General features: G+C 41.0%; 1 protein-coding gene across 1 annotated transcript in view; it reads left to right on the plus strand.

Annotated features, from left to right (window-relative positions):
• The first annotated feature begins 10,574 nt into the window (after positions 1–10,574).
• Positions 10,575–23,309, plus strand: part of Ldah (lipid droplet associated hydrolase) — an 868,625-nt gene continuing 855,890 nt past the window's right edge. Inside the window, exon 1 of the mRNA XM_051143349.1 lies at positions 10,575–10,578. The gene's annotated coding sequence lies outside the window, so the exon portion shown is untranslated. The remainder of the gene's footprint in view (positions 10,579–23,309) is intronic.

Consider the following 23,309-nt stretch of genomic DNA (forward strand, 5'->3'; position numbering starts at 1 on the left):
CAGGGTCTCTGCCTAGGGAATGGGGATGCTCACAGTGGGCAAGTCTTCCCAACTCAATCTAATCATGATAAGCTTGCACACATATGCTCAGGGACCTATCTCCCAGGTGGTACTGTTACATTAGTATGGGAAACAATTTCCTCTGGTCGAAATAATAGACTTTACCTCTGGGAAGAAATATGCTGTTGGCTCCTCTTTGTGAGTTACTGCAGTTTAGTCATTAGTCACTTGGCTAAGGGTAATTCAAGAAGGTATATTTACTTTAAGCCAAATAGATAGGAAGAATAACTTTGCTGTTAATGAGCTATATACTATTCCTTTTCAAAAAGCTCAGCCTTGATACAGGCACTGCAGAATCTCCATGAGGCTCGGTTAGGTCTGCCTGCCATTCTGAGTCCTGAGTCAGGACAATGTCACTCTTCTTTTTTTTTTTTGTTTTTTGTTTTTTTGTTTTTTTTTTTTTTTGTTTTTTTTTTTGTTTCTAACTCTAGTTTTCAGTTTCTGATGGCAGCCTGAGTATGCTGTTTCTGGGACATTGCCTTTCCTTACTTTTTCCTGAAGCCCCACCCATTCTCCACTCCCACCACTACACTGCTGCTTTTGCTATGTGGCTGCTTGTCTTATACATCGGCTAACCTCAAATTATTGAACTTGCCAACCTACTCAAACAGCATGACCTTCTCAGCTATAGAGATTTCCTGCTTGTTCAACCCATTTATTTTTCTCTTAAATGTTAATAAAATTGTCCTCCAGCTTATGAGCCCTTTTGAAAATTTGTTTAATAAGGAGACTGAGAGTCACCAGAAACGGGAGCTAAAGCAATGGCTCAGTGGCTAAAAGCATTCACTATTCTGGCAGAGGACTTACATTTGGTCCTCAGCATCCACGGGGAAGCTTATAACCATCCATGACTCTGCTTCATGCGAATCTGAAACCATGCTCTGACTTCTGCAGGAACCAGATATGCATATGGTACATAAAACACTCAAACATAACATAATTTTTAAAATTTTTTATTATTTAATTAGTTTATTCAGATTACATCTCAATTGTTTTCCCCTCACTTGTATCCAACCATTCCTCCCTCCCTCCACCTTTCACCCTATTCCCCTTCTCTAGTTCTATGACCGAGGTGGATCTCCTCCCTACTATATGGTCATAGGCTATCTATCAAGTCTCATCTTTGTAGCCTACTTATTCTTTCTTTGAGTGCCACCAAGCCTCCCCACCATGGGGAAGTGGTCAAATATGGGGCACTAGAGTTCATGTCACAGTCAGTCCCCGCTCTCCACATAACTGTGGAGAATGTCCAGTCCATTGGCTAGATCTGAGTAGGGGTTCAATGTTTACTGCATGTATTGTCTTTGGTTGGTGCTGTAGTCTGAGCAGACCCACCTGGGTCCAGATCCACCCATCATGATGTCCTTCTTGTAGGTTTCTAGGACCCTCTGGGTCCTTCTATTTTTCATTTCTCCCATACTTCTCTCACCTAGGGTCCAAATAGGATGTTCTCACATCTATCCGAATCACTTGGTACGTGAAGACTCTCATGGGACACCCCTTTTGGGCTAGTGTCCAATTATAAGTGAGTATATACCATGTGAGTCTTTCTGCTTCTGGGTTAACTCACTCAGTATGATTGTTTCTAGTTCCATTCAAATGTCCACAAATTTTGGGATTTCCTTGTTTTTAACAGCTGAGTAATATCCAAATTATATAAAGAACTCATGAAATTAAACACCACCAAACCAAACAACCCAATTAAGAAATGGGGCTCAGAATTAAACAGAGAATTCTCAACAGAGGAATATCGAATAGCTGAGAAACACTTAAATGTTCAACATCAGAGAAATGCAAAGCAAAATGACTCTGAGACTCCATCTTACACCCATCAGAATAGCTAAGATCAAACACTCAAGTGACAGCACATGCTGGTGAGGATGTGGAGAAAGAAGAACACTCCTTCAAAGCTGGTAGGAATGCAAACTTGTACAACCATTATGGAAATCTATCTGGCGCTTTCTCAGAAAACTGGAAATAGTGTTTCCTCAAGACCCAGCTATTCCACTCCTTGGAACATACCCAGAAGATGCTCCACTGCACAACAAGGACATATGCTCAACCATGTTCATAGCAGCCTTATTCATAATAGGCAGAACATGGAAACAACCTACATGTCCCTCAGTCAAAATTTTTTTTTAATTATTGGAAAAATAGAACCCCCAGTGGGGACACCAATTTCCCAAGTAATAGCTGTCATCCTAAATGGAAATCCTCACATTTTCTGGTCACAACTCATTGAGTTGAGAGTTGAATTAATCATCACGAAGTTCATTTTTTTAAAGGAGAAAAGAGTTGTATTTGAACTTGAATCAGTATTTCCTTTGTTTCATGGACATTCTGGGAACTCTAGTCCTAAAACCAAATCCAAGTACGTATGTGAAGCATTTTAATAAGCCCAGGCAATCCATAATGAAGCATTATAAAGAAGGGAGATGGTCAGCATTCTTCATAGGTGAGACATAAGAGGACCACAGGACAGGAGGGTGTATCTCAATTCTCCCATGATGACTGACAGGCTAAGATTGCGAAGTCTGTCCAAAAGCAAGCACATCCTCACTGCCCCATTGGCTGCCAATTCAGCTGTGTGCAGTCCTACCGCCTGTCTTTGTCTCTCTCCTCAGAGACCACAGGATAAATATATTTACATGTATTTACACACATTCTTGGAACATTAAGTTAACTTGAATATTGGAGGAAAATTAATCTAAACAGTTGTTAAAATAGTAGCTGACATTTATTGAGAGTGTTTTATGTGAATTAACTAATTCATTTGCTCAGCACTGTTGAAGATTTTTTAAAATGAATTAACTAATTTATTCACTTAATTCAACAATATGATGGGTGCACTCATAATTCTTATTGCAAAAGTGAGGGAATTGGTGTGCAGGGAAGCTGAGTAATGGACCCAAGGCTGTATGGTGTTAAGTAGGGGAGTCCAAATTTTCACTTAGTCTTTTGACACAGATGTGGTGTGGTTTAAAGTACAAAATTAGAAGATGAGTATAGCAATGATTAAAAGGACTTCAAAAGTATTGACCTTCTAAATGGATGTCTTTGGGTAAGGGCCTTTCTCTTCTTCAAGTAAAAGTTCTTTTTTTATAGTAAGTTTACAGCATATGTTTTGACACTTGCCCTGCTGTGCTTACTTCATACTCATGTCTTCATGATTCTGTTACAGCAGTATTAAAGGCCCATGGATCTATGCAGCTCCTCCTTCACAAAAAAACTCCCAAATGTGCAATGCACAGAGAGTGCAGTCTAAATTCTCTCCCAAGAACCAAGGACTGAAGCCATGACTTTGTCCTTTAGGTGGCTTGTTTGTGGATTGCTTTGCACTCATCTAGAGTTCCGACTTTATAAAGCCAAGCTTGACAAAAGAAAACCGAAACAAAGACAAGACATCGTGAGACATTCACTGCTTTGTTATCCTTGGGTCACCTAGCCACTGCTTTAAAATGAATCATTCCCCCGCCCAAAAAATAGCAAGAAAGGAGAGAAATCAGTATGATGTGGGAAAATCAAATTTGATTAGACAGACACAAGAAATAAACAACCCTAAGAGACCCCATGGCTTGAGGCTGCAGTGCGGGGGTGGGGGGGTGGCGGGGAGAGAAAACTTGACAGAGGAATGACAACGAAGGCAAGGGTTGGTTGGCAGAGTGGATTCGATGTTACTTGTTCTTGGCATAGACAGTAAGGCAGACACTCTGCTAGGCACAGGAGACCCAAAAGAAATCAGCATATGTCAAAACACACATGAGAGGCAGGTGGGAGAGAGAACCTTTGAGAGTAGTTTCATCAATGCCATTCACCATCAGTCAAGCATAGCTAATTAAAGACATCAGAAAGAACATTAGGATCTTCCTTGGTGTGCTAGCTGGGAAGAAACAGGTCATCAGGGACACAGAATCCTTCAGTCCAACTGTTCATCCAACTGTGTGCTCAGCAGGTGTGTCTGGAGACAGTTGTTGTGGACAGATTACTCATTAATGTCAGAAATTGGGAGGGGAAGCCAGAAATGACATGAGAAAAAAAAGCATTTTCTTAATGTAGAAGAAACCAAGGGACAGTACAGAGTTGAGTGAAGGGCTTTACAAAGTACAGCGTTAGTGGCATCCTTGACAGAGTGGCCACCCACCGAATGAGAGCAGAGACTTAGAGGTCATGTAGAAGCGAGAGTGGCTTGCTCTTAAGTGACACAGCTTGAAGAATGACTGATCCATTCTCACGTTTTCCATTAAGATTTCAGTAAGTTTTTGGTAATATTTCACATGAAGTCAGATTAGTAGTGAGAAAGCACATGTTTCTTTCACTCCTTTTATGTCCTGTTGTAAACGTTGGCTCTTCAGAAGTTGTATTATTTTTGTCTCTCTTCTGGAGGCCTGCTGTTCCCTTAATTGATGTGGTAGCATTTGACTGGCTTGTTGCCCGCCCTCACATAATCAGTATTTTCCATATCTCAGTTGTTGCTCCATTTCATTAACTTTTTCAGAAAATTGCTCCCTATTTATCTATTTATAGGTTTTGAATGTGTGTAGTCTTTGTCCAAACCCAGTGTGATTTCCTTTATCTTCTTGCTTTTGATCTTTAATTTCCCTTTGTTCAGAATCAATCATTTTTCCCCTCGATACTTCCCTTTGATATCTGCTTCTTAAAAGTGCTGACACTATAATTGGGATTTTCTTGAACTTATGTTTTATGTAAATTCTTCTGGTTTTAGGTGGTCAATGTTGGAGACAGCAGGTCTCCAGCTCAAGCTCCTGATCTAGTTAGTGTCCCAGTATTGTCTCTACCCCCTTTTCTTCACCAAAGTCACTTCCTTCAAAGGTTCCTTCCAGTAAGCAATTTTACTCCAATTTCTCTTTGTCATTTCCCTGGAACTATAGAATTTTCACTCATTTTTATTCATTTCCCCACAAGTTTCTAATACCGTTATTTACCCATCGATCTAAGATTTTCAGGTTTCCATTTCTCCTCTATTACTAATATGGAGAAACAACCTGGTATTAGCTCCATGTATTCATTAGCTTAATGCATTCTTTATTATCTGGATCATTAAGTTCATTTTAGTGGGTTGATTCTTATGGCATCTCTTATCTTCAGGCCTAAGCATAGAAGAAACTGTGTCGTAGACTTCAATATGTGTTCGTAAACTGAATGAATGAATGAATTGAAGTCTGCGTTGGCTTCTGGGAACATCACAGACTGTCTCACCATCTTCTTTTGTGTTGCTTTCGGTAATGTACATTTAGATTCAGTCAGGCAAAGGTAAGACTGTGAATCTCTGGTTTCTCTGATTTCAAGATTTCACTAACTGTTTATAAAACCTTTTATCTAGTTAACTCAGCTGCTTGCTATTAAGATGTGTTATCTTCTTGGCTCAGAAATAAAAATCCCAGGGTAAAGAAAGAAAGAGGGCCATGTTCCCTGATTCTGAAGCCCTGTTTGAGTGTCCCTGGCTTAAGCTTCCTGGGGCCAAATTATCTAAAACAGATCTTGTTGTAACACTGTGAAATGTAAATTCTAAGGCCTAAGAGGGCGCTTGCCTGTACGTGAGAAAGCTGTGGTACAGTGGAATGGTAATACAAATTATAAGCAAAAAACACACACTCATGCCCTTTTTATACCTGAGATGATGCTTTTCAATCCTCTCTAGGCTCCTCACAAGTCTGGTTTGTACATTAGCTTCACACAGGGTCACCATATTTTATCGGGAAGCATAGAGTGCTACTAGAAACACACTGGCTAGTGACTGACAGGGCTTTTCTTCTTGAAGCAATATAGTCACTCTGTATTCTCTTGCTACCATGTGTCACAAGGAAAGTACATACTCTGAATTTTGTCTAGTTGATTTTGAATTATTTCATGAAAGTACTCCCAACTCCACAGCATTGTATCAGTCTTCTGAGATCTTGCTACAAGCCAACCAAGTCCCATCAGTTATTGCAAAACTGGGCCATGATACCAAGCTCACGTACACCTGTCCCATTTTGCCAAAACATCACTTGCTGCCTGCTACCACCAACTTGGATGCAGTCTCTCAGTCAAGGAAGTAACTCCCTTGTTCCACAGTCATTGGCCCTCATCAGGCTCCAACTGACACAAGGGACCCTTGGTGTGACCAAAAACAGCTACATCTTGAATTGTATCCCAGACTATTCTGTATCATGTTTCTCTGTTCACCATACAGTGTCACAGAGATTTCAGTAGGTATAAATTTCCTTTGTTTTTTTTAAATTTTATTTCATTGTTAAAAACCCTATTTCCTAGGATTCTATGGGGAAAGATTGAGACCAAAGATGGGATAACTCTGAATGTCCACCTCTATCCCAACCCCCACCCTCCCTTGGATTTTATTTCAATTCCTAGAACTGTCTTTGAGATATTCTTGAGAGCTCAGTTCTTCCCTAATCAATAATTACATGCTTTTTCCAAAGAACTTCGGAATATTGTGGTAATTAGGTCTTTTTGGAGCTGCCTCATGGGCGTGCCAGTGCTGCTCAAGTGTATTTGATCCCTAGAATAAACACACTAGGTTAATTGAGAGACCCCCCCATCCCTTCATTTATTGTTACAGAAACATTAGCATATCTGGCCCTTTCCACCTTTATTCCCATAATTCTTTCTGACATTGAATAGTAGTTCAAGTTAGAAGCTTTGACTTCAACCACTTCATTAGTTTCAAATTGCTACTTTATTTTTTATCTTCATGTAGCTGACATATTCAAAGTTGCCTTTTATCCAAAGCTATCTATTCTGGTTTTCTTTCTGTAGTTGTCACAAAATACCCTGACAAAGAACAACTGGGGGTGGGGGAGGGTAGGAATGTGTTTATTATAGCTTACAATTCACAGGTCATCCTTGTGTGGAAGGCAAGACAAGAAGTTCAAACAGTCAGTCACATCACACCCACAGTCATGAGCATGAGAAATGAATGCACAGACGCTCTTGTGCTCCACTCAAATTTGCCACTGGTATACAGCTCAAGACCCTGCCTAGGGAGTGCTGTCACCCGTAGGATGCTAAGATTTTCAACACCAATTCAAATTAAGACAAGCCCTCCCAGGCCTATCTAATTCAGAAAACTCCTCATTGAAACTCGGTTCCCCAGTGATCCTAGGTTATCCCAACTTACAGCTGCATGAGTTCCACAATGGGAAGGGCACTCAGTAATTACTTCTTACAATTCTAAGTCCCTGGGTTGTGTTAATAAGGAAGTTTAAATAAGGATAGCCTATTTTTTTCACCTTTTTATAATATTTATTTATGTTGTGTGTGTGTGTGTGTGCGTGTGCGTGCGCATCTACACATGTGTACAACTGAGACATAAGATACTTGCTGAAATCAGCTCTCCCCTTCCACAATATGGGTTTAAACAAAAGTTCTCAAGCTTGTATAAGCTTCTTTTCCCTCTGAGCCACCTCACTGGCCCATCATGGAAGACTGGGATAGCCTATTCTTTATCATAATCATCATGTATTAAGGAGTTTGATATGTTGGCCAAGTTTAGTAAACTTATAACTTATTTGTAGGCAGAGTTGGAAGTCTGGAAAGAGAAGATTTTGCTAGTGTCCTCTCCTAAGCAAATAAGTATGTGGATGATTTCGACTAACACAGGAGGAAAAACCGATTTTAAGTGAAAATTAACTCATTTAATTCTTGTGTGAACTCTTATCCAGGGGAACAGTCCCGTTTATGGGTTTAAGAGAACAGTTTCAATTCACTTCACTGAGCACAATTCCAGTTGCCTCTTTGCCAAGGCCTGTGCTGAGGTGCAAGGAGGGATTATAGAACTGATTACAAACCAGACCTAAATATCAAAAGAGTTCACAGTTTGCTGGGGAAAATAAATCTCAGACACAAATAACTAGGAGCTGGGGTGGACTGCGATAAGAAACAGATAAACCACCATGCTAATCCACCAAAGTAAACAACAGGAGCGAGAGCAAGCATTCTTTTAAATGTAAATATCTCTCCCTCAGCTGCAAATAGGAGTATGAATCAAATCCACTTGATAAATCAAATATGCAGGAGATGTCAAATGACCGCAGCACCCACCCAGAAATACCCATGTCTGTTCCTCACTTGTTCTAGAGGAGCCTTGGTCTTATTGGAACACAGGCTGTCTGGGGCATTGCAGGGCATTCTTATTAAGTAGTGGATTTTGGAATCTTAGGTATTGACCACTGGAAGTCTGGTCACTCTACTGCCTGGGTGGTCTGACTCAGCCCAGTCCTTTCTGTCACAATTCATATCCTCCTGTTTCATTAGGGGGTATTAGATTTCCACGGGGCAGATTCCCATTTCCATGGGGTGCACACAACCCACTCATGATGGCTGCAAATGAGAAAGCCATGTGCATCCATCCAAATTGAGATCACACCTTCACCCTTGGAATATAGTTGTGATTACATTAAAGACACATTACAAGTCTGTCGCCTCTCATTCCATTTATTGTGTGTGTGTGAGTTGCATCTGATCCCTTTATCTCCCATTAAATTGCAAGCATTTCCTTTGGTTTCAAATGTGCTTTCTACTACAAAACAGCAGCACACCCAACAGTTCCAGTTAGGAAGTGAACAGGAAAAACTGCATCCATTTAAACAAGCTGGTATATGGTCTGCTGAGCACAAACATGATTTTCTGATTCCAAAATGTGGATTACAGACATTATGCCTGGGACCTGCCTTCAATTTTCTTTAAAAAAAAAAGACAAAGACTAGCTGGTTTATACCCCCTGCATTTCATCTTCAGTATCTCTTTTCTCTTAAGTGGCCAGGCATATTTTCCATTCTTCTGCATGCATAAGGCTCACTGCCGGCACTCAGAGCTGGGTGGTGGAGGGTGTGCCTCGGTTAGAGGTCAAAGAAGGGTAATAAAAGACCACTATCTAGAAGGAATTTTATTAAAGGGATAACCTGTTATATCTTTATGTCTGTTTAAAATATCATGCATTAAACATCTTCTTCTTTCTATAAAAGAACATTACCCCAGTCTTTCATATATAACTATAATTACAAAAGCCTAAGTAGATAGGCTAATCTTTATCGCCCTCACATTATAGAAGAGAAATAAAGGCCAGGGGTGCTGTTACGACGAGACAGGGAGAACAATGCCAAACACTTGCTTAGAAGATTGATGATTTTGTTCTCTTTGCCTCGATTCTAGGACCACTGTGGACCCTGTTCTATGAAACAGGATTTTCAAAGCGTGCAAGTTGTGGACTCTGCCCCAGTCATCTCTCAATGTTACTGCACTGCCTTTCATACAGACATCAAACTGTAGTCATGAGGTTCGAGAGAGAGAGAGAGAGAGAGAGAGAGAGAGAGAGAGAGAGAGAGAGAGAGAGAGAGGGAGAGAGAGAGAGAGAGAGAGAGAACAGAGATTGGGATGTGAAAATTAATCAAAGAAGCTGCATCTGAGGTGGTGGTAGAGATTCTGAGGAATGTCAGATACACAAAATGTGGTGAAACGCAGAATAAAGAAGCCTGCTCTAACACACCCAGTCTGAAGATGCATTCATTCGTCGCTGATATTAGTTCCTAAATCTGACGGCTGCATGGGAAGACAAAAACCATCATTCAAATGCAGGCAGCTATGGAATGGAAATCTCCTGGGATGTTGGTTATGCACTCACATTTACCAAGCAGGCAAGAGGTATCTCAGATTCTGGCCAGAAAACAAGGTCTCAGATTCTTGTTCAGGTTACTTTGATGGTCAGTGAGTTTTCTACCTAAAGTTCTCTATCATGTCTGATGCAGACAACCTGGAGACTTCAAAACTCTGTTCCCTGCTTCTTTCCCACTAGGAGAGGTTGCAGACTCAGGCCATCCTTAAGCTTAGCTGTTGATCTTGTGAAGAGAAATTATCTTGGGGACTGATAGATTCTGCCCTGAGAGACGCCATCTCATCTCCCTGCATTATTGTATTAATTCTTATAAGGACATATCTGCTCCAAATCTTGTGTTCTGGATTAGAATGCGTTATAATGAGCTCAACATTGTTTTTCAGCTTTGCTCACAATCAATTTGCAAAGCCACTGATACACTGTGATTTCTATTTTCTGGCCCATCATAGCCTTCCTAGCTTAAGCTTCCCATAGCATCAGCAGTGCTGATAGAACACTTACTAATCTGTGGAGCACAGTGAATTCTCACGAGCTCTAAAGTGTAGTGGTTCCCACCGTATGCTTTATGTCTGCTCATGAGAGACCCATACAAGGCCCTTGGGAAGAGAAAAAAATAAATAAAATTTAATTTGATTCCTTTGCCTGGCTTTTAAGACCATCATAAACTGTCATTGGCTAGTTACTAGGAAATAAGATTTAAAATATTTAAAGTAATTGATTTTTCCCTGTGTAAACAACTTCAGAGCTAAGCTACGGGTTAGCATATTATCCTTACATTTCCCTTGGCAGACACTGGGGAGAAGAGGGAGGGGTGTTTGGGAAGATGTAGCTATAATCTTTCCCAGCCGAAGTTCTTAATTACACTCAGGTCTAGAATCCTCAAGTTAGCATATTTTGCCCATTCATTGCTCAATAAATATTAATTGGTGTAGATGGGTTATAATTTAGCATGTGTATGATCTATAATTTACCTGTAGCTTATAATTATTTTAAATGTTTGAATAAGGGAATTGATTGGAATGAAAAGAAAATAACTTATTTAACTTTAGAAAATGTTATTATGATCTAAGTCTTCATAAAATCACCCAAACTCATGTGGCATTTCACATAGACTGGGAAACTCTCATCCACCATTGCCCATCCCCAGGACAAGACTGTAGGTGATACTGAACTCAGGTTGATGCGAGATCTGAAGTTTTCTTGTGAAAAGAAATAGTCCCTACTATTTACCCAGCTCAAAATGATTATTTTCCAAGGAAAAACATATCATTCCTACACAAGAACAGGCCCCAACAGCCACAGACTTCACTTGGGGGTGTTTGTTACTTTTTGAAGTTCATTTGCACCTTTGTACATCTAAATGATGAATTGCAGTCACTGTGCTTTCCCATTATTTCCCTCTTGCCCTCCTTCCCTTGCTGGTAGGTCTCTGCTCACCACACCCTCTCCCCATTTGTTATTGTATGTGTGTACCTATTGTATGTGGCCTCACTACACTCAGCAAGCCACACACAAATAAATATAACATCTGTTAAATTTGTTCTTTAACAATTGGATTCGTGTATAAAATGCATTCTGACTATTGTGACCACTCCTACCCGATCTAATCTCCCTCCTACCCCTATCACCACTTACTTCTCCCTACAAGTCATTTTCCCACATTCACTTTGTTTTGTCTGATTGGCTGGTTTTTGTTTTTGTTTGGTTTTTCTTTGAGATATACTTAGTTTAAGGATTTCTATGTTGTTTTTTGATTTATCTTCTTGATCATAAGTGATTGGACCAGGAATATGTTCTATGACATTTAAATGCTTACTTATTGATAATCTCTAACAATGTGGGATCCAGCTGACATTTTTACCACAAGGTATAAGGGCATGGGGAAGGAACATTAGAAAGCACCGATGGTAGACTCTTAAGTACTATCAAATGAATGTTATTTATTAATGGGGTTGAACTTTGTTTCCATACATGCATACGATGTATACTAATCAAATATAGGGGAATGAACTGTTTTGTTCACATAATAATTACATATACTAATAGCGTATGTTGCAATTATCTGTCCTTCCCTACAATGGGAGCTGATCAAAACCAAGTGCAGTGCCTGACTCCAGTCCCAACACATTCTCTTCCCTAAGAATATAAAAGGACAATTTAAGCACTACCTCCTTACTCTCTGAACCTGGGACTGCCTAAGACAATTCATCTTGGGATTTTGATAGGTTTCCATCTTCTGTCCAATATACATGTAAGAGAAGCCATAAAGAAAGCTCATCTGAGAGAACTAATATGGTACAATGAACAAGGGTTGAGTCCAAAGACAATGCAAGGTCCCTACTACAGTTTCCTCACGCTGTTCCAGTCCATCCTATATCTGCAAGAGGCCTATTGCCCTGTCCCTTCTGAGATGCAGCAGCAGCCACCTCTTCCCAAAGCCCTTTCCTCTAGTTTCCACAATCTAGTAGATTGTTCTACTATTTGAATTTTTTAAAATGACTATACCTCTGTCCTCTCTCCAATTTTACCCTCCAGAGAGGCTTTGCAGTCTGAATACCATCTATCTACCCTCCGAAATATTTCTTCGAAGACCAAGAATAAAACCATACATTTAACTTTGTAAGTCCATTTTGGAGGATGGAGATGAAAACAACCCTGAACTAGTTTTCAGTCTCAGAAAACTAAACTCTTTCATAATCAAATTGGCCAGCAAGGATAACCTAGTGCCAGTGGCCTCGGGCTTCCATGGCCTTGAGTACTGGTGGGAGGACAGTTAAAATGTACAATCTTGGGTGAGGGAGAAGGTTTCCACTTTGTCCTAGTCACTTGTACACTTGCATCTGCTAAATGTCTGTGCACAAACAAGAACACACACACACACACACACAGAGACACACACGTACAATAAAAAAGAAAGTGGGGCGGGGGGCACTAACCAAACCAGTAGTATGCTACTATAACAGCTCTGCCATCTTTGCCAAGCTGTGGGAACACTCAACCATCCTCCAGTCCTCTCTTGGACCTCATGACGACAAGTGCCCTTCTTTCTGCACTGTCTTCCAGGCTGTCTTGCTTTGCAGTTCTGTTACTGTCTCATGAAACATTAAATTCTCCACCCTTCCTTCATTGTAGTCAACTTTGAATAAATTCAGAGTGTCACTTGTTAAAATAAATGACATTTAAACAACCTCAGCATGGTAACTCATTCCTCATTATCATAGAGAGCTCTTCTGAAAGGTCTATAGTACATTATCTCTATGAAATGGATTTTACCTTCAGTATTAACCTCATTGCTTAGGGAGGACTGGAGCTAAGCACTCTGGTGAGAGGTGGCGTAGAAATGCATAGGTAGATTGATAGAACCACGCAAGTGATGACAATCTAAAACAAAAGTAGAAGAAAGGGTTTCGGTTAAATATTAGGTACCAAACCTGAGCCACGAGAGAGCTGTGATGATTGAGCAAGCTGCCATGGAAGACTGAAGACCATTTGTTTGATTCCAGCTGCTTGGAGCTCACAGTGTTTATGCTTCTGTTGAAAGAGAAGTGACCTGCAGGGTGAGTACATTAACTACTGTGAATCTCACTTGTGGAAACTGAGACCCGAGGTGCAGAGTAATTAAGTAGCTTGCCTCAGACTGGAGAAGAGGTCAGTAAACACACTACCACTACCCTTGCCCTGGTGGGACCCTTGTAGTCTTTTTTTGTGCTTAAATAGTTCCTGGCCATTCCTGAGTGTCCAGGTACATGTGTGGGAAGAAGGCTGACATCGACTTTAGGAGGGTACCTCATTTGAACCCAGAGCTCATCCATGTAGCTAGTCTAGCTGGCGAGCATTCTCTATGAATTCCTGTCTCCACCTTCTCAGGGTTACAATTACCAGTGGTCTGCAGCATTTCATGGGTTCTAGGTGAGTATCAGAACGCTGGTCCTCAGGCTAGCTTGACAAACACTTTATCCACCCAACCGTCACCCCTGCTCAAGAGCTTCTGTAGCCTTTTGACACAAGACTGTGCCTACTTCCTCATTTCACTCTCATTTTCCCTTCATTTTAAGTCGATTTTCTCTACTTTAAGAATGCAAAACCAATGCATAACACTACCTATTCTTCTGACTACAAATGTGTAGCTCTATTACCAGAAAAAATATAACCATTAAACAATGTTTCTATTTCATAATCTAATGCACAAAGAGAAGTTCTGCTCAGGCAGAGGGCTCTAAGCCGTGGCCATGGATGACTCACTATATGGATACATCCACACTCAACTGAGAGCTGGAGAAGCTTTAAATGGTGAGACACGCAAGCATGGTTGTCTCTCTCTGAAATGCTTCCTTTTGGATCTTGATGTTGAAGATGTAGGTCGTCCCGGGTACAGATTCTCCTGAATTCTGGCCAGGGGTTATGAGCTTTGTATAGCTTTCAAACAGGTAGACAAAGTGCTTGTGCTCATCATGGCTAGGCAATGAGACAGCACACATCTAAAAGATCTAAGCCTTTGAGGTATCTGCAGACTAGGCACAGTGAGGAAAGAAGTTTCACAAGCATGAGTTACAAAGCATGAGTTCAGAACATAGGACTGGGCTCCTTGGCTATTTATTCTACATCAAGAATAAATAAAGAAGCTGCTGTGAGCAGTTCAAAACAGATGCTGAAATCCACAGACAAACATTGGACAAAGCATAAGGAGTCTTATGAAAAAGTGGTAAGAAGGAGAAAATGTCTTGGAGGTAACAGGAGCTCCACAAGAAGACCAACAGAGCCAAATAGCCATGGTTCAGAAGCACTTGTGGAGACTGAAACATCAAGGACCATGCATGGACTAGACCTAGGCTCCCTACACAGATGGAGCAGACCAGCACCTCAGACTTCATATGGGTCCCCTAGTAAGGGGAGCAGGCACTGTCTCTGACATGGACTCTGTTGCCGACTTTTTGATCATAACTCCCTGGTGGGACTGCCTTGCCAGGCCGCAGGAGGAGAAGATGCTGATGTGACCTGATGAGCTGGAGTGGGTGGGTAGGGGGCTCCCCTTTTCTGAGGAATGGGGGATGGAGGGTAGGACTGGGAGAAAAGGAGGGAGGGGGCTAAGGCAAGGATGTAAAGTGAATAAATAAATTAAAAAAATAAATAAACACCAGTACAATGAAGGCCAAAAGGAAGCTGCTGTGGTTATGACTAGTTCATAAAGCAGTAGGAAAGAACATTCAGTATGAATTTGTATTACTCTTAAAAACTTGAAAAAGTGATTGTATTTTATACAGAAAGTAAAGGCACCAATGGAGAATCTAGGAATGAGAATCACAATTTGCAAACCTTGGTTTGAAAATTGCTTTGTAACCTGGTAGTTGTTTTTCTTAGATCCTCAACTAGGAGCTAGTTGTAGTAGACATTCAACAACATTCCCTCCTAAGTGCAGAGGTCCTCTCTGGGCAGGCCATACTTGGTCAACAAGACCCATTTCTATGTCTCACAGCCCTTTCCTTACTGTGTGTTATAACAAATGAATTCCCTGAGTGTGGCCATTTGGGCCACAGTGATTCTTGATATCTATCCTAGTGAGCTTTAAAGGTCATTTTGACACAAGTTAGAGATACCTGAGAAGGCAGTGTCAATTGAGGTACTTCCCAGATCAATTGGCCCTGTGGGTTTGTCTGTGCTAGAGTATCTTCACTGTTAAATGATAAGGGCCCTGCCCACTGTGGGAGGCACCGTTCCCTGAGCATTTGGTCCTGGACTGGATAAGAAAGCTATTTATGCATGAGCCTGAGAGAGCAGGAAGGCAGTATTCTTCTACTGTTCCAACTCCATGGTCTTATGTGAGTTCTGATCCTGATGTCCGTCAATGATAGACTGAAAGCTGTATGCCAGAATAAACCTTTCTCTCCTGTATGTTGTTTTGGTCATGGTATTTGTCATAGCAACAGAATGAAACTTGAACAGCATCCTGTACAATTTCCCTCAGATTAAATATTCTTACAAGACCCTCCCCAGTGGTCCAAAGCTCATCTTTGGAACTCATACAAGTTAAATGTCTAAAATAACTATTTACTAGCAATAATGAAAATATTTGAGCTACTCCTTAAAGTTTTAGTTGTGAAATATCAATAAAATAATTGCCTAATTCTAAACCATGTACAATTCTAATTAATTCTGCGTGAGACATTTTTTTCAGCTTCAAAGATTGCCTTACTTGTATTGCATAACAAAATAATAGTATAATTAGGAATAAATTTGTCACTTTTATAAGTAATTCCTTTTTATTATGTGTTTGGAAGCAGAGCACAAGCATGATTAAAGTCTCTTTTAAAAGGTTTTATTAATTACTATGATTATTATGGATAATCAGGGTCCACAAACTGCAGAACGCACCCCAGACAAAATGTATAAAGCCACAAAGCATGACAGAAATCATGATGTCTCCTGGACCCACGGTTGGCTATTCTCCATGGTTTGGGTCTCCCTATCTGCCTCTTTCATTGTGGAAGGCAGGGGAGGGGGGCACCTTTCACTTTTCATTTCCAGCTATTCACTCTCAAGTGATCTGGTGGCTCAAAGCAAGTGTTTTATCTCAGTCAGTAGGTCCCAACCTGTGGGCCGTGACCCCTTTGAGGGATCAAATGACCCTTCCACAGGAGTTGCTTAAGACCATCTGCATATCAGATATTTATATTACGATTCATAACAGTAGCAAAATTACAGTTATGATGTAACAACTAAAATAGTTTTATGGCTAGGGCTCAACACAAGAGAAACTGTATTAAGGGGCCACAGCATTAGGAAGATTGAGGCATATAGACATGGCTATCTTTCTCCCAAGCATCTCCTTTTGAGTCCTCACGTCTAACATGTAGGTTTCAGTTCTTTACTGGTTGCAGTTGCCTTTCTTTGTGAACTCTGTTCTTGTTCAATCAATCCTTAACAAGGAGAAATGGAAATCCTCTAAGCAGGAGGGAACTTTCTGTAGGTGCCACACCCATTTCAGTTATGGTCTCTTTCCCAGAGACAGGCTACCCTAGTTCCATTTCTGTTGCTCTCATAAAATACACTGGCCAAAGTGACTGTGGAGGAAGGGTCTTAATTGAATTCCAGTTCTAGGTTACTGGCCACCATGGCAATGAAGTCACAGAGGCAGGAATTCCAGAGAACTGGTCATATCATGCCCACAGGTAAGAGAAGAGAAAGATGTGCCCATACTGTCTACGTGCTGTGCTTGGCTACCTCTCTTCACTCTTACCAGGTCAGAGCACAAGCCCATGAAGCTGTGATGCCCTCATTCAGGGAGCTCATCCCTGTCCCAGTTACCAATCAAAACAGTCCCTACAGACATGACCACAGGCCAGCCTGATCTAGAAACTTCTTCAACTAAGGCTCTCTTCCCAGTTGAGTTTAAGTTGTGGTGAACTGATAATTAAAAACTAACTAGCTTACAGTGTGATGGTCTTGTCAAGTGTAAGGACTGTGACTTGCTTTTGATTTTGCTTTCTTAGGCCCCCCAGTTGAGAGGCAATTACAGAAAGCAGTCAACAACAGTCCCTGAGCCAGGCACTGTGGCACATGCTTGTACCACCAAATCAGAAAGATGAGGCAAGATGACCACTCAAGTTCAGGAGTTTGAGAATAGACTGGAGAACATAGGACTATTTCAACTCCTGTAAAAAGGCACAGTTATTAAATAAATGAGTTAATTAATGGCATAATAAATCACCACTAGTGTGTGTTGCCCACAATAAATGCACTGGACTCTACTTCTAGGACCACAAGAGGCTTGTGTAAGTAAAACACTACTCCTCCCTAATATGTAGTCTGTTCTACTGGAGAAGCCATACTTTAATGTAAAACATGTCTTCCTAGTATTGTTAGGTCTTATAGAAAGACCAGAAGTTCATAGAGCATCTTAGCCATTAGAGTACTCAAACACCACTTTCTGCAAGTCCTTCCTACTACAGAAGAAAACGAAGACCCAGCTATGGTTGAAGCACACTCAAACTCACTCTGCATTACATCATCTAGGAAACAGCATTTCTGATGCTTATTATTGTGAGTTACCAGGCCCTTTCCTTCTGGGAGTTGAGGAGGGCAGTGTCTCAAGGATGACACAAAGGAAGCTGATCAGAAATAGAAAGAGACAAGTGGGGCCACTAGGGAAAGCTGTGCACTAGTAGACCTTCCCCGGCAAGACATCTATTCTCTATTCTCTTCTTTCTACCCATAAACATTCACAGGTATTCTTGGAGTCATACCACTGATAAGGCCATCTGTCCACTTCTTTCCCTAAGGCTCGTTGCTCTGCCTCTGCCTTGTCCCTCTGAAGCCTCACTGCCCTCTCACTCACTCAGCCTATTAGCTAAGAGGCAGCACTATCTGCTAACAATGACTGACATCACTGCCAGAAGATGATCCCCATGGAAACCTCATCAAAAGGAACATTAGACAGAAGACATATATCCTATTTTAAGTCCAGAGTCTGCTTTCCTAAACTTTCTCTGTCTGGTTTCCTTTAACCCGTTCCTTGGTCTGCAAGTGACTAAGCAAACATCGGTGTGTACTGTGGGAGGACACTGGAGAAGAACAGGGGCTGAATGGTGTGAAGCTCAGCTCTGCAGGGAAAATGTCATTGCTACATTAGAAAGGTTGTTTGTCTCTCAGGTCCAACTCCACTCCTAAAAGAAACATAGCAGTTCTGCCACCACAGGCAACTCCCAGGGAAGCTGGGGAAAGCCCTGATAGCCCCGTGATGAGGAATCATAAGATAGCTTTCAACATTCTTCCTGGATTACTGGAGCATTCTCTAGAATCACGTGGATGGGACATAGGAATATTTTTAATATAGAACTTTTCCCCCTTTAAAATCCCTCAAAGTCTTTTCAAAAACCCTTCTCAAAAATCCTATAAGTATCTCACCTACAGTACCCATAAGGTTCTGAAAAAAGGAAAGATAGGAAGGAAGAAAGGAAGGAAGGAAGGAAAGAAGGAAGGAAGGAAAGAGGGAGGGAGGGAAGAAAGGAAGGAAAGAAAGAAGGAAGGAAGGAAGGAAAGGAATCTGTCTCTCTGATTTCATATCTGGTGAGTGGTTATGGGCATCACTAATACACCATAGAACGTAACATAATCTTCCGAGGGATGTGGTAAAGCACTGGGTCTGGTCCTTACCATGAGGAAGAATAGGAAAAAGCAGAGAAAGCCTTGTTTGGGGGTCTTGGCGCAGGCTAACCATAGGATTTTGGCATTAGATCTGGGGTTGATGGTAGGTAGCATAAGCAAATATAACAGTGTTTGGTTTTTAAACCAGCAATTGAAATTGAGGAGAGCCATAGCGGGGACAAACTACAGGAAGGGAAGAATCAATCAGTACTTTCTGTTAAAATTGTGTGACATTTGCCACTCTGCTATTTTTTTTTTTCTGCTGCTCCCTTGATATCTCATGCATACACATGATTATTTTAAGAGTGTTTGGTTGCAAGTGTCCTCCATGTCTTCCCAGGATAATAAAAAGGAAAAGAGAAAGAGTGGCAGTTTTCAGAGGGCTGACCTCATGATTGTGAGACTCTCCAAGGACTTGGATGCTGTCTTTATTGGGCACTGACATAGACAGTTTACCTTAGAGAGCTTAGAGTTTTCTTCTTCCTTATACATCTCCCAAGAGCCTGTTCGTCACTGACTGAGCACTCCCAGAGTCATGAGACCCACATTTCTAATCACTTCGGAGAACTAACCAGGGGGTTGGGATGGCCAGGAATTTCTATTATGAATTCGGGAGATACTCCCAGTTTCCAAAAGCGCCTCAAACCCTGCCATTGTGCTTTTTGCCTACTTTCTCCAGAATGTATAGATTCCCTCAAACCCTTATAGTACTAACTACATAGATCTATTTAGCATCTCACTGACCACTAGGTTTATTCTTATCTAACCTACATAATGATTGTCCTAAGAAGTAGAGAGTGTGGCTCACATGTTTCTTTTATCAGTCACAGTGACACTGAAATGAGAACCATGTATGAATTCATCTGTTCATCTACTCTTCAAACTGTTATTGAGCACCCACTCTTGTGCCAGGACTTATTCCAGTAGTAGACTTATATTCAACCACCAAATTTGAAAGTTCTTAGTATAATGAAAGGGTCAACCATGCAGAGCTATGATGGCCATAGTGCGCAATGACATCCAACAGAAGTAAAGGCAGAGTGGGTTCCACTAGGTACATACTGAGGAAGAGCAGACTCCCAGGGGTGCCAATGGGATTGTATGTCAAAGCATCTCCATAAATGCTTGTTGATTAATGAAAGGAGGAGTAGGTGTCTTTTGGGGATTACAGGGACAAACTGTCTTCATTAGCTGATGATGAGAGAAACATTTCCCTTATAGTGAGGAAATCCTGGGAGTCAGCAAGTGAAAATATGTGTTAATGATAACGAAAGGAGAAACTCAGATGCAAAAGGCTTATATATTTCATAAGCATCTGACCAGTCCCTTCCATCTGCCTGGTCTCAGAGGAGGGGGACTATTCCCTCCTTTCCACTTTCCTCCCAAGTTCCTGGAGATGCTTTAGTCCAGACATAACCACACAGTAACAATCCCAGGTCCTGGAAACCATGACTACTGAAGTTCGCAGCTGACTGGCCAAGCAATACACACATATCTCTCTTAGAAACCCTGGCCTGGCAAGGGATGGGAACTCATGTGTGGTTTGGGCTTTGCCTGCACAGTTTATTTATTCTGCAACATATGCTGGCTCAGCAAATGGAGGCAGCTCCAATTTCCTGTGTTCATTTTTGTCCTCCCTTAATTCTCATAAGGTGCATTAGCAATAGGCATCAATCCCAGCGTTATGGTTTATAAGGGAAACATCTGTGATTTTTTTTTCCTTTGAACTTCTGAGTCAAATGGCTTAAAACTACCCACAGTTTCCCTTTCCCCTGCATCTGGTGAGTGACAACATGGTAGTTAGTAATGAGCATCTTTTGCAAACTGGTGATGTTTTCATTCTTACAGCTCAGTTTGCACTGTCCTTGGGCTTGCATGTCCTCAATCTGCCTACAGATCAATGTCGAGGAGAAAGAAAACAGAGTGATGAGTAAGAATGCTTGGCTCAGGAGAAGAAGCAATCTAATCACACAGATATCAAGTGAGGTGTACCTAGCCCCCACCCCTACCCCCAATCCCAGATCACTTTCCATCACTTCTAACGGGCTTCTATTCCTGATCAGCTTTACATTTCTGAGGACTACTACTCATTCTGTGGGGCAAGGATGAACCACGGTTTGCAGCTGTCCATACTTTACCGAAAGAGACAGAACTGGGTCTGTCAAACTACAAACTCCTAAGAAAGGCTTGTACTTTTAATTCTATGCATTTCTAAACAACAGCAATGGTAAAAAGAACTCTGTACATTAAAATGCATGGTAGTAGCAAGCTATGGTGGTCCACATCTTTAATTGCAGGGTTTGGAAGTCAGAAATAGGAAGATAAGGAGTTCAAGGTTAGCCTAAGCTAAATTGTGAGTTTGCGGCCAGTCCCAGCATCATAAGACTCTATCTAAACTAAAACAAAACCAGAAAAGTAGTTCTCATGGTAGGAAGACAATTTTTAGAAAGTACAATGGCCTGTCTCTGTCAAGTAGCATAGTATTTTTTAAATCAACATTTTAAGCTTAAAATGAGGTCATGTAGTATCTTTTGAGTTCAAAGTTCAAAAGTATGAAATATAGCCCTTCAAAGTTTGAACTCAGTTTGAACATTTGAACTATTTATGATATACCCTGGGACATTTTATTTGGCATTATGATGCCCTTGTCCTCTCTAAATAACCCATGACAATATTTTCAAGGCTTTAAGTTATTATTTTAAGGATCCTATCTAGATTAGAGACACAAAATGTGTAAAATTATTTAAAAGAAATTAGACCATTGGAAAGTGACAAGACAGAAGCTGAGAAGGGAGAGAACTTCAGACCTTCATTGTACCTGTGGAATCTCTAGCTTTGACAATTAGTCTTTGCTTTGTTTTTGTTTTGTTTTTTGAGACAGGGTTTCTCTGTGTAATAGCCCTGGCTGTCCTGGAACTCACTTTGTAGACCAGGCTGACCTTGAACTCACAGAGATACCTGTGCCCTCTGTGACCCTCTGCCTCCTGAGTGCTGAGATAAAAGGCATGCATCACACCTGGCTGACAATTACAGACTTGATGGAAGTTTGGGTTCCTGGCTCAGATGCTGAGTTTAAGAAATCTGGGTAACAATAGGTTACATTGGATACACTGAAGACAATAGAATGCTAAAATAGGAAAATTTAAAAACTGAACTAAGAAAGAGAACAACCTTCAAGGATAATATCACTTGTTTTGCCTCCTTGATTGTTTTGTGTTTTGGTTTGGTTTGGTTTGGTTTGGTGCTTGTTCTTGTCATTGTGATCCAGGAGCTGCTGCTGAAAGTGGCTGGAAGAGTCAACACATTTTATCAGAGATGCAAGGTGGGGGCTGGTCTTGCTCAGGAGAAGCACACAGGACAACTACCAAATGTTTTTAGCCAGAAATATCAATTTCCAAGATTAGAGCTGTCACACACTGGAAGAGTGTTTTGCCTAGCATGCACAAAGCCCTAGGTTCAATCTTAGAAATGTGATAGATAGATGATAGATAGAAGATAGATAGATGATAGATAGATAGATAGATAGATAGATAGATAGATAGATAGATAGATAAACTGCAAAAGCATTTAATGTGGGGAAGAAAATGTCTTGGTAAGAGATTACACACTAGAGCTACTGTTCTGTCTTAGGAAACATGTTTTAGAGGTGTACACTCACTTGTAGGTACAGATCATGCATGGACTTGGATGTTGGAAGAGAAAACAACAGTTCAGATGGCCCTACTGAACATGAATCTTTTAGAACAATAACAAAAGCTTCATATTTAACCTCATCCAATACTGCCTAAGTCTGGCGCTGTTGAAACGCATCCACTACTCTATATCCCATCCCACTATGACTGCCTCTGTAGAAACAGAGGTGAATCCTGCATCATCCACATGGAGCAGAGCATCACTAGAAACAGCAATAAAGGTCCAAGAACACAGGAGCACAACCCTTCGGCAAAAGACCTACCCTGACTGATGCAACTAGAGCTCATGTGATAATGCCAGATTGCAAGAGACTGTAGTAAGATCAGGCCATAACAAAAGGGCAGCATTAACCTTGAGGAAATTTTTTTCATCTGAATATTATTTAATATATTACCATCTCCACCTTGATTCTGCTAGATTAAGACATGGGCATTTACATCATAGTACCTAACCCACATCAATAAAGCAAAGGCTCAAAAATAGGCTTCCACTTCAACAGAACTCAGGTCAAAGACTTTGGACAGTGGGTAGGTTTCCAGGGCTCCACAAGTAATTATCACTTTTCTAGAGTAGTGGCTCTCTGCAGGATAATGTTGTCCCTCAGCTGAGGGCTACTTGGCAGTGTTTGATGGCATACTTTACTGTCACTATTGAGAAGTCACTACTTGTATTTAAAAGGAACAAATCAGGATGCTGTTAAAAGTCCTGTAATGTACAAGCTCTCACTCTGCTCATAAAAATGAGGTAGCTTCTGATGCAGACAGTGTGCAAGTTCTAAGACTTC

This window comes from Acomys russatus, chromosome 1 (genome assembly GCF_903995435.1).
Source record: "Acomys russatus chromosome 1, mAcoRus1.1, whole genome shotgun sequence".
NCBI classification, from domain to species: Eukaryota; Metazoa; Chordata; class Mammalia; order Rodentia; family Muridae; genus Acomys; species Acomys russatus.